Source organism: Mobula birostris, chromosome 12, assembly GCF_030028105.1.
Source record: "Mobula birostris isolate sMobBir1 chromosome 12, sMobBir1.hap1, whole genome shotgun sequence".
Classification (NCBI taxonomy): domain Eukaryota; kingdom Metazoa; phylum Chordata; class Chondrichthyes; order Myliobatiformes; family Myliobatidae; genus Mobula; species Mobula birostris.
In genome coordinates, this window is record NC_092381.1 from 47784136 (window position 1) to 47796248 (window position 12113).

Consider the following 12113-nt stretch of genomic DNA (forward strand, 5'->3'; position numbering starts at 1 on the left):
GATAGTCTCTCCTTTGTCAAGTAATAACGATGTAATATTTTAAATTGAATTAGAGAATGACTGGTGCAAATCAGAGAAGAGTTAACCAACTTCAAAATTCGCAACCAATCCTCTGTTATCAAGGTCATGTTAAGCTCTCTTTCCCAATCTTGCTTAATCTTAAGTAGAGGATGATTATCCTGTTGTAATAGTAAATTATAAATTTTCCCAATAAAACCTTTCACTAAAGGGTTCATTTTTAAAATAATGTCTAACAGGTCAGAATCTTGTATATATGGAAAATTAAATATTCTTGTAAAAATGTCTGACCTGAAGATATTGCAAAAAGTGTGAGTGTGGAAGAGAGTATTTAGTTACTAATTTCTCAAAGGACATCAATCGGCCTTCTTGAAACAGGTCCATAAAGGAATAAATTCCTTTATTCCTCCAAAGAGAAAAGGTAGGATCACTAAGTGACGATTTAAACAAATGGTTTCGATAAATTAAGCTAAGAAAGTCCATAGACTTCTAAGTGATTTCTGTGTTCATCTCAAATGATGTCAGTGACCCAGCTTCAACAACCCTAAGGCACTGCATTCCAGGTACTTGCCATCCCCTGTGTGCAGGAGTACTTCCTCAAATCCTGTCCATATCTTTTCTTCCTTGCCATAACCTATGTCCTTTAATTTTATATGCTTCTGATAGACCGAAAAGTTTCCTGCACTCTACTTCATCTGTACCCCTTATCATTTTGTATACCTCATTCATATGCTCTCTTAACCTATTCTGCTGTAGGAAGAACAGACCGAACTGAATTGCTTCATCCCAGGCAACATCCCGATGAATCCAGACATCTCACCTCTCCCGGAAGTTCCGGGAGTCTCCTGCATATTAATAGCGGCTCCCTGATGCCTGCAAATTATATATAATATCATGGAAATCAATTTTTTTGAGAGCGAGCGAGAGAGAGACCACGTGAGCGTGAGAGCGCGTGCGAGAGCGATCACGAGAGAAAGCATGAGAGAGAGAGAGCGCGAGAGAGACCACGAGAGCGAGCGTGAGAGCGACCACGAGAGAGAAAGAGCGTGAGAGTGCACGTGAGAGAGAGAAAAAAATGAAAAAATGAACGTGCCATGGGAGAGTATTCCAAAAAAAGAAAATATAAATCGTACATCACCCCAGACTACACTAAAGTGTACCCCTGCCTAATAGAGGTCAAAAAATAATGACAGTGTTGCTCACTGCGCTGTTTGCAGCAGTGACTTTTCTATTGCCCAAATGACTGTAAAAGACATGTTGGGGTGAGTTTAACATATGTCATTCATTCATTAGCATAGCTAACGTTATTTAAACTAGCTGGCGAGCTGCTAAGGAGCTACTCTATTGCAGACATCACACCCCTCCTGGAAGTTCCGTGAGTCTCCTGCAAATTGATGGTGCTACCTCCCTGAAATGAGTTTTTGCAGGGTGGGATGTCTGTGAATCTCCTTTTCACTCCCTCTAGCACTGTAACATCTTTCCCCTCAATTGTGGTTCAGCCAAGGTCTGACCAAAGCCCTCCATAATTGTGTATTCAGTGCTCCGACTAAAGGAGGCCAGCATTCCATGTGCTTTCCCAACCATGTTCTCTATCTATTTTACCACTTTCAAGTATCTCTGGACTTGTACTCCACTGTTCCTCTATGCATTCTAAGACTCTACCATTCATAGTGTATGTCCTAGCCTCGTTAGTGCTCCTAAAACGTATCACCTTGCATTTATCTGGACTAAACTTCGTTTGCCATTTTTCAGACTATTTCACGACAAGTTGTTATCTCTCTATCCTTACACTAAACTCCTCCAATCATCATGTCATCTGCACATTTGTGATCCCACATTTGCATTCAAGTTATTCATAGATATTACAAACAGCAAAGGTTCCAGCACTGATGCCACCTACATCCAGTCGCAAACACAGCAGTCTCTATTGCCCATTGTCTCCAATTTTGGATCCAATTTTGTAATTTTCCCTGGATCCTTGGGTCCTAAACGTTTGAACCAGTCCCACGTATGGCATGTTATCAAAGGCTGATAGCCACGTACATCACATTTAGTACACAGATAATTGATAAAATTTGTTGCCTCTTCACAATATTCACTCAGATTGGTCAGAAAGGATTTGCATGTTAGGCATGTCTCTGATTAGTTTCTGCCTTTGCATTTGTCATCCTCAGAATCTTCCCTCCGCTTGTTAGGTTTGCAGGTATACAATTACAATGCTTTTCCCTCTGCACTTTTTTTTAAACAAAGGGGACTATGCTATTTGTTTTCTGTTTATCTAGTACTTTGCATGTATTCAGCAAAGATTGAAAAATCTCAACCAGTGCCCCAGCAATTTCTTTTCTTGACTCCTACTGTTGTCAGGGGTAAATCTCAATTGGTTCTGAGAATTTATCCATCTTTAAGCCTGCAAAGATGTTGAGTATCTCTCTTAATTTGCAGAGACTGACTCAGGACTTTCACCCTCACTTCATTTAAGTCACCAACTACAAAGTCAATTTTCTTTATGAATGCCAATTGAAAAATATTAATTTAAGACCTTGCCTGCAACTGGTTCCACAAATAATTGCCATTGTTTTCTTTAAGAGTCCTTAATATACTAATAGAATAAATATCGTTGGATTTGACTATTGATTTTTTTGTGGACCCAACTTGGTCTTCCTAATTTTTTTGTTAATTGCCTCCATGCACTTTTCTATTTAGAACATGCTTTCTCTATTATTAGTTCTCTATTTTTGTCAAATCACCTCTTTTCTTCCTTTATTATCCAGCTCTCAATATTCCCCAGCATCCGGGGTTCCTTAGCCTGTTATCCTTGGTGTTTACCCTTGCTGGAACATGTTAACCTTGAACTCTTGCTATTTCTTCTCTGAATGTTTTCCACTGTGCAGATGTGTTGTAGTCTCATCTGCAAATATGTGCTCCTAATCCCAAGTTGTCCCTTGTGTTAATGAGATTTGCCTTCTATCTCCAAAATGATACTCTCTTCACTTGACCAGCTTTATTCCTCAAGATGAACTATAGTAATGCCCGTTGCATCTTTGGTCTTATGGGCACACCTCAAAAAGTCTGCACCTTGAGCCTTTAGCACTGAAGAAATCCTAGTTAAATTTGGGAAAATGAAATCCCCCAAGTACAGTAATCCTATTTTTATTGCAGCTTTTTGTTCCTCCTCTTCTTGTTGACTTGTTGGGTGGTCTGTAATATGCCCCCAGAATGGTGATGAGACCCTTCTTGATTTTAATCTCTAATTGTGGTCTTGTTTGAGGAGCCTTCTAGGATATCCTCCCTCAATACTGAAGTAATGCAATCTTTGACTAACAACACAATGCCTCTTTCCTGTACATCATCTGTCTCGCCTGAATATGTTATACCCAGTCCTTCCCATCCTTATCTCAGTGCTGGGAACAATATTGTAGACTCTTGTGTTAGTTAAAGCTTTGGGTTCATCTACTTTGCTGGTTATACCTCATGCATTTAAATGTATGCAATTTGGCATTGAAATTTCTTGAAGTTCACTTGCTTGTTCTGCCTACTTGTCTCAGAATCATCTGGAAGAAAAGTACTATCTCTCCACTGAAGCCCCCTTCTCTCTTAACAAGGTTAAAAAACCTAACCCAACTGTACAATAAATCTCCCAGCTAGGATGCTGGTCCCACTCTCGTTACAGTGCCACCTGCACTGTGTATACAGGTCCCATTCCCAAAAAAACCTTCCAGTGATCCAGAAACTTAAAGCCAACCCAGTTGCACAATCGCTTCAGCCACCAATTTTGTACTCAGAGGCATGTACTTCCATCAGTCAAACTTTTGGATTTCCCTGGCACCTATGCTGCTGCTTCCACTTCCCATTCCTTTCTGCTTTTAGCAGCGACCACTCTCCATGGCTCATTCTTCCCTAGGCGCTGTCCCCTGCAACTGGAAGCGATGCCTGCTATCTCACCTGCCGTGTACCTCCTCCCTTGCCTCCACTTAAATAGCCCTTCCAGGGGTGAGGCATATACCCAAATGGTCCTTCTATAACTTTGTCTGCTGCATTCTGTGCTCCTATGAGGCCTCCTCTTCATCAGCAAGACCAAGTGCCAGTAATGGAAATGCTTTTGCCAAGTACCCTTGCTAGGTCCACAGTGGTCATGTTAAACTCCCTGCTACAAGCTATTTTAAGTTCCCTTATTCCCATTCCAGTTTCTCTGCCCTCCTCTACAGGCATGGTGTAGCCAAATACAAGCTAAGAGAACGGCACTTGATATTCTGCCTGAGTAGTCTACTACACACAAATGTTGTATTCTCTAGTGTTTCCCCCATCCCTTTCTTTCTTCTCCTGTGGTTAAATTGCTAAGTGGATGGGCAATAATATAGCATATTGAGTATAATATGGAAACTGAAGTTATTCATCGGTTGAAAAAAGGAATTTTGAGTATCTTTCTAATTTGTGAGTGATTAGGAAACATGTTGAAGATGACTTGTAGGTCAGTTGAGAAGGTAGGTGGTATACTGTGCTTGCCTTACTTTAAGAGGATTTAATAACATGTATAAGAATATCCTAGTACATTTAGACAACAGACAGTAGGTGCAGGAGTAGGCCATTCGGCCCTTTGAGCCAGCACCGCCATTCACTGTGATCATGGCTGATCATCCACTATCAGTATCCAGTTCCTGCCTTATCCCCATAACCTTTGATTCCGCTATCTTTAAGAGCTCTATCCATCTCTTTCTTGAAAGCATCCAGAGACTTGGCCTCCACAGCCTTCTGGGGCAGAGCATTCCATACATCCACCACTCTCTGGGTGGAAAAGCTTTTCCTCAACTCCGTTCTAAATGGCCTACCCTTTATTCTTAAACTGTGGCCTCTGGTTCTGGACTCACCCATCAGCGGGAACATGCTTCCTGCCTCCAGCGTGTCCAATCCCTTAATAATCTTATACGTTTCAATAAGATCCCCTCTCAGCCTTCTAAATTGCAGAGTATACAAGCCCAGTCGCTCCAATCTTTCAACATATGACAGTCCCGCCATCCCGGGAATTAACCTTGTGAACCTATGCTGCACTCGCTCAATAGCAAGAATGTCCTTCCTCAAATTTGGAGACCAAAACTGCACACAGTACTCCAGGTGTGGTCTCACCAGGGCCCTGTACAGCTGCAGAAGGACCTCTTTGCTCTTGTATTCAATTCCCCTTGTTATGAAGGCCAGCATGCCATTAGCTTTCTTCACAGTCTGCTGTACTTGCATGCTTGCTTTCAGTGACTGATGTACAAGAACACCTAGATCTAGCTGTACTTCCCCTTTTCCTAACTTGACTCCATTTAGATAATAATCTGCCTTCCCATTCTTACCACCAAAGTGGATAACCTCACATTTATCCACATTGAACTGCATCTGCCCACTCACCCAGCCTGTCCAAGTCACCCTACATTCTCATAAAATCCTCCTCACATTTCACACTGCCACCCAGCTTCGTGTCATCGGCAAATTTGCTAATGTTACTTTTAATTCCCTCATCTAAATCATTAACATATATTGTAAACAGCTGCGGTCCTAGCACTGAACCCTGCGGTACCCCACTGGTCACCGCCTGCCATTCGGAAAGGGACCCATTAATCGCTACTTTGTTTTCTGTCAGCCAGCCAATTTTCAATCCATGTCAGTACTCTGCCCCCAATACCATGTGCCCTAACTTTTGCCCACTAATCTCCTATGTGGGACTTTATCAAAGGGTTTCTGAAAGTCCAGGTACACTACATCCACTGGCTCTCCCTTGTCAATTTTCATAGTTACATCCTCAAAAAAATTCCAGAAGATTAGTCAAGCACGATTTCCCCTTCGTAAATCCATGCTGACTCGGACCGATCCTGTTACTGCTATCCAGATATGTCATAATTTCTTCTTTTATAATTGACTTCAGCATCTTTCCCACCACCGATGTCAGGCTAACCGGTCTATGATTCCCTGTTTTATCTCTTCTTCCCTTCTTGAAGAGAGGGACAACATTAGCCACCCTCCAATCCACAGGAACTGATCCTGAATCTATAGAACATTGAAAAATGATTATCAATGCATCCATGATTTGGAAAGCCACCTCCTTAAGTACCCTGGGATGCAGACCATCAGGTCCCGGGGACTTATCAGCCTTCAGACGCAGCAGTCTATCCAACACCATTTCCTGCCTAATATAAATTTCCTTCAGTTCATCCATTACCTTAGGTCCTTTGGCCACTATTATATCTGGGAGATTGTTTGTGTCTTCCCTAGTGAAGACAGATCCAAAGTACCTGTTCAACTTGTCTGCCATTTCCTTGTTCCCCATAATAAATTCACCCGTTTCTGTCTTCAAGGGCTCAATTTTGGTCTTAACTATTTTTTTCCTTTTCACGTACCTAAAGCAGCTTTTACTATCCTCCTCTATATTCTTGGCTAGTTTACCTTCGTACCTCATTTTTTCTCCACGTATTGCCTTTTTAGTTACCTTCTGTTGCTCTTTAAAAGTTTCCCAATCCTCTGGCTTCCCACTCATCTTTGCTATGTTATACTTCTCTTTTATTTTTATACTGTCCATTACTTCCCTTGTCAGCCACAGCCTCCCTCCCCTTACTCCCTTTAGGATCTTTCTTCCTCTTTGGAACGAGCTGATCCTGCACCTTCTGTATTATTCCCAGAAACACTTGCCATTGCTGTTCCACTGTCTTCCCTGCTAGGGTGTTATTCCATTGAACTTTGGCCAGCTCCTCCCTCATAGCAGCATAGTTCCCTTTGTTCAACTGTAATACTGACACTTCCGAGTTTCCCTTCTCTCTCTCAAATTGTAGATTAAAACTTATCATATTATGGTCACTACCTCCTAATGGCTCCTTTACCTCGAGGGCCCTGATCAAATCCGGTTCACTGCACAACACTAAATCTAGAGTTGCGTTCTCTCTGGTAGGCTCCAGTACAAGCTGTTCTAAGTATGTGGCCTTTTTGATACCACGTTTGAAATATGCTATACAATTTTGGCTTCTTTTCCCAAAGAGAGGTTTCCAGGAGAAATTAAGTGTGCTAGACCTCTTTGAAGTTTAGAAGAATGAAAAGTAACCTTTTTGAAGCTACAAAATTCAAAGAGAACGTGGCAGGGTAGATGCAGGAAAGGTGTTTTCCTCCAGTTCACAGCCTTGAAACATGTAGTCCATTTAAATCTGAAATGAAAACTTGGTACTGAGAGTTCTCCATCCCAGAGTACATTAGAGACTTGGTCTTCAACTGCATTCAAAATGGAGGTCTGGAGACGTTTTGATATTAAAGGATAAAGGGATTTGGGGATACTGTCACAAAATGATGCTAAAGTAGAAAATTAGCCATGGTCTTGTTAAATGGTATAGCAGCTTGAGCAACCAAATGGCCTAACTATTCTCCTATTTATATTTTTGTGAAGTAATTTGTTTGCCAAAGGCTAGATATACTTGCTACCAAGTAATGTTACAAGATGGCAGTGTATACGGTCACAGCGACCTCCCTGGCTTTAATCAGTGGTGAAATTTCTCATCGTTTTCGTCTTCTCTATGATTGGAAAAATACTGCTGATCATAAAGAACATTAAAATCTGCAGTCTATCTTGCTAATGAGCTTTATAACAAAGGTCCAGCATAGCTACAGCCTAACATGTGGAACAGGCCCTCACATCACACTGCAGCCTACTACAGGCACTCAGAAAATAGGATGTTGGAAGTGGTGCATGAGGTCACAGATGCGCAGTAAGTGTAATGGTATTAAAGGCCTGTGCTCCTGACAGTTCTACTCACTAATGTCGATCGCTAGAAAATAAGATGGATTACCCATATCTGATCCATTGGGTCATGAGAGATGGCTGCACACTCACCCTGACAGAAATGTGACTCCAGGATACCACTCCAGACTTGGCCATCCTGTTGTGGGGCTGGACAACATAACCTGGTTGGGTGCTGAAGGATTGTGCGGCCCAGCCAACGGAGGTCTTAATAGATATCTTTAACATCTCTTTGCAAAGTCCACTATCCCCGCAGGCTTCAAGGCAGTCACTATCATTCTGGTGTTCTAGAGAGTGATGGTAGCCAGTCAATATGATTACCGCCCAGTGCCACTGACCTCAACAATCATGAAGGGCTTTGAGTGGCTTGTACAGGCTGGTATAAAATCTCACCTTCCAGCTGTAACCCTCAGGTTCAGCTAGCGGCTTACTCTAGGGGAAGCGGCCCCTGGCCCAGCCAAACTTAAGAAACCTTGTTTGGGTAGATGCTGCATGATGTGTTCCCCTGTTATAAATTCAGTAATCACGAAATATCAAACAGTACACAATATGGAATGAAATGATTGAGCTTTATAATTCTTAATTGGGATATAGGGTAAGCAAAGAACCTAAAAAAAAAAGAAGAAGAGCCCATTCTCATGAAACAGTGTATTTCGCAACATCGTAGCTCATGGTTTTCCTGTGGATTCGTTCTCCTTCAATTTTTCTCCCGGGGCATCGACTCCTGACCCCATTCCAAGTCCGCTCCATCCTGCAGTCTACGACTTCCCCATTCTGGCATCTTCCCTCTTCATCTTCCACCGAACAAAAGCCTGCAAATCACTTCTCTCAGCCCCACACAAAAAAAGCAACATGCCTCTCATTGGATGGCACACATTCCAAAGCCCCCATTATCTCTAGTCATAACCCAAACATTACTGCTACAGGGAAACCACTGCATTAGTAGTGAAACATTACAGAGAGGCCATTACATTAGCAGTGAAACCTTACAGTGCATTACACAGCTACATTGGTTCCTTTCCAGTTCTCCTACCGCTTAAATTGGTCTACTGTCACGTGATCGGCAACAATGACTATTAATCGAGTCAGGTTTTATAAAAATGATCAAACATTTATTAAACTCTGCTCAATATTAAAAAAATAAACAAACAAAAATCTTAACCGGAAGTAAACTGCTATGCGGCCATTTAACAAACCACCACTCAGTGCTAGTTCTTAAAGCGATAAATGCGAAAACAGTTCTTAAAGTGGTAAATTCAAACACAGTTCTTAGAATGGTAAATTCGAAAGTCCAAGAGATTTATACAGTCAATTCGGAGAGACTTCCCTGAAGTAAAGAATTCCTCGAAGACACGACATCACTGCCGATCCCAGCCGGAACCTGCCTTGTCCGCAGGATTCACGGCGAGGGAAATAAAATGGTTTAAAGGCACTGACCTTTCCCTCTGGATACTAGATACTGCACAGCCTTTTCTGCTGCTTTTAGCAGAGGCTATCTCATGCAGATCACTCTTTCTTGAACGAATTCAATAGTGGTGGATCCTTTCTAAAACTGCCGAACGACTCCTTCAGGTTCCCTTCTTCACTCTCCAATACTACTGAAAAGATACATCAACAAACCTGGCAGCGATTGGTTATACTGCCGGCCCAACAATTTTGTACCTTACAATAGAACGTAAAACTCAGTTTTAAATTAAAACTGCGTCATAAGGCAAATACGCAGTGGAGCGGAGTATCTGGCTGACGTTCTAACTGGAGAACTAAACTGCGTCACCCCAGGGGTCTCCTTTTATATCCAAGGTGAACGTGTCATCACGTGACCTCACATCAGTGGGAAAATTACATCCGGTGACCTCCAAAAGACCATTATATCATGCTCATCAGCTTCTCAATTACTTCATGGTCATAAGACAGTCACAAGATATCCATGAGGTATGTAGCACTACTAATGATGCCATAGACTCGGCGCTCTACTCTGTCCCATCTAGAAAACATTGCCTCATATGTCAGGATATTGTTCATCAACTTATCATCATCAGGGGCCGTGCCCAGTTTGAGCTTTGACTGCCATGGCCCACAGACTCCTGTTTTGGGTCAAGTGGATCAATTCAGTGGTATTCATTTCCATTTCTCTGGCTGCTGTCTTCATCATCATTTGTCTTTGTCTTCCTCTTGCTTTCTTCCCTTCAATCTTTCCCATAATTACCGTGCATTCTAATTCCTCTTTCCTAATCACATGTCCAATGAAGTTACGTTGCCTTTTTATGATCTCATACATTATTTCTCTTTTTGTGCTTGCTCTGTTCATGACATCCTTGTTAGATAATTCATTTTGTCCATGATATTCTTTGCATCCTCCTCAAAAACCACATCTCTGTTGCTTCAATTCGTTTCCTCATGTTACTAGGTATTGTCCAACATTCTGAGCCATATAACATAACTGGATAAACGTAACATTTCAGTACTCTGAGGTGGGTTGTCATGCCCAGTTTAGTATTGATCAGTATACTCTTCATTCTTGTAAATGTGTCTTTTGCCATCCCTATTCCTCTTTTGATGTCCAAGTCACACCTGCCATCCGATGTCACCCAGATTCCTAAGTAGCAAAAGTTCTGTACCTGTTTTATGTCTTCCCTGTTTATTCGCAGCCTGCAGATAGGATTCTCCTTCTTTTTGGAAAAGAAAGGAAAAAAATAATAAAAATAAATCAAAAGGCAATAAATATTGAGAACATGCTATAGTGGGTTCTTGAAAGTAAGTACATAGATTGTGGGAACAGTTCAATGATGGGGGCGAGTAAACTCATTCCCTCTGGTTCAAGAGCCTGGTGACTGAGGGGTAATAACTGTTCCTTAAACCTGGTGGTGTGGATCATTTACCACCTTCGTAATGACAGCAGCAACAGAGATCACAGCCTGGATAGTGGGGATCTTAGCTGATAGATGCTACCTTCCTGTAACAGCACGCTGAGTAGATTGCTCTATGGTGGGAGGGCTTTACCCATGATGGACTGAGCTGAATCAACTACTCCTTTTATAGGTATTTCCATTCAAGGGCCTTGGTATTTCCATGCCAGGCCATGATGTAACCAGTCAGTATACTCTCCATTGCACATTTATATAAGTTTGTCAGAGTTTTAGCTGATATGCTGAATCTTCACAAACTTTTAAGAAACTAGAGGTGTTGCAGTGCTTTTTTCGTAATGAGACTTGCGTGCTGGACCCAGGACCGACCCTCTGAAATGACAACACTGAGGAATTTGAAACTGCTGACCCTCTCCATCACTGATTCCTCCGATGAGAGCTGACTTGTGGTCCTCCGGTTTCCTCCTGCTAAAGTCAATAATCAGCTACCTGCTCTTGCTGACGTTGAGCAAAAGGTTGTTGTTGTGGCACCTCTCAGCTCAATTTACAATCTCCCTCCTATATACTGATTCATCACCACCTTTGATTTGGCCAATGACAGGGGTGTTGTGAGCAAACTGAAATGTGACATTGAAACTGTGCCTAGCTTCACAGCCGTAAGTATATATTGAGTAGAGCAGTGGACTGAGCACACAGCCTTGTGGTGCTCCTGTGCTGATGCAGATTGTGGAGGAAATGTCATTCCTGATAGAGGTCTGCAAGTGAGGAAATTGTGGATCTAGTTGGACACGGAGGTATTGAGTCCTAGTTTTTGAAGCTTTTTGATTAGTTTTGAGGGGGTGATGGTATTGACTGCCAAGCTGTAGTTGAGAGATGGCAATAAACTTAAATTTGAAATTGAAATACCAACAGTGAAATAGTTGTAGATTAGTTCTTGATGACTCAGACTCTCTGGTATATTTCAATGCTCACAGTTTGTCCATATTGGTATTTGTTAGTTGGGATATAGAGGGCTTTTCTTGCTAGTCCTTTGTGACTAGCAGAATCTTGTGGCACATTCTAGATGGTCTCTAAACCTCCAGAGGTGCATTGATGACTTGCCTTGACAGCCAGCAAAGATGGTGGTGGGCTTCACTGTAATTTATTTTCATGGTTTGTAAATGTTCATGCCATTGAAACAAATGAATACTGTACTGAATGATTAAAGTATAAGCATTTTACAAAATACATATGTCACATTAGTATTACAAGCACAATTATTTTTGCTTTAATCTTTTTGTCTCACATCTTTATCCCACAGTCACCATTAAAATCAGTAGGGTCTCAAATCTTGGACCAAATTTGTTTTAGCTTAGAATCCAGCAGGTCATTTTACTAAAGTAATTGAAAAACAAAACACTGTAGATGTTGGAAATACTTGACAAGGAAAAAATAATTTATTTCAATTGACTCAGGGGAAATTAAAATGGGGACCA

General features: G+C 41.6%; 1 protein-coding gene across 2 annotated transcripts in view; it reads left to right on the top strand.

The window, feature by feature from the left end:
* Nucleotides 1-12113, top strand: part of faf1 (Fas (TNFRSF6) associated factor 1) — a 368750-nt gene that overhangs the window by 18118 nt on the left and 338519 nt on the right. The gene's annotated exons all lie outside the window — the stretch shown is intronic.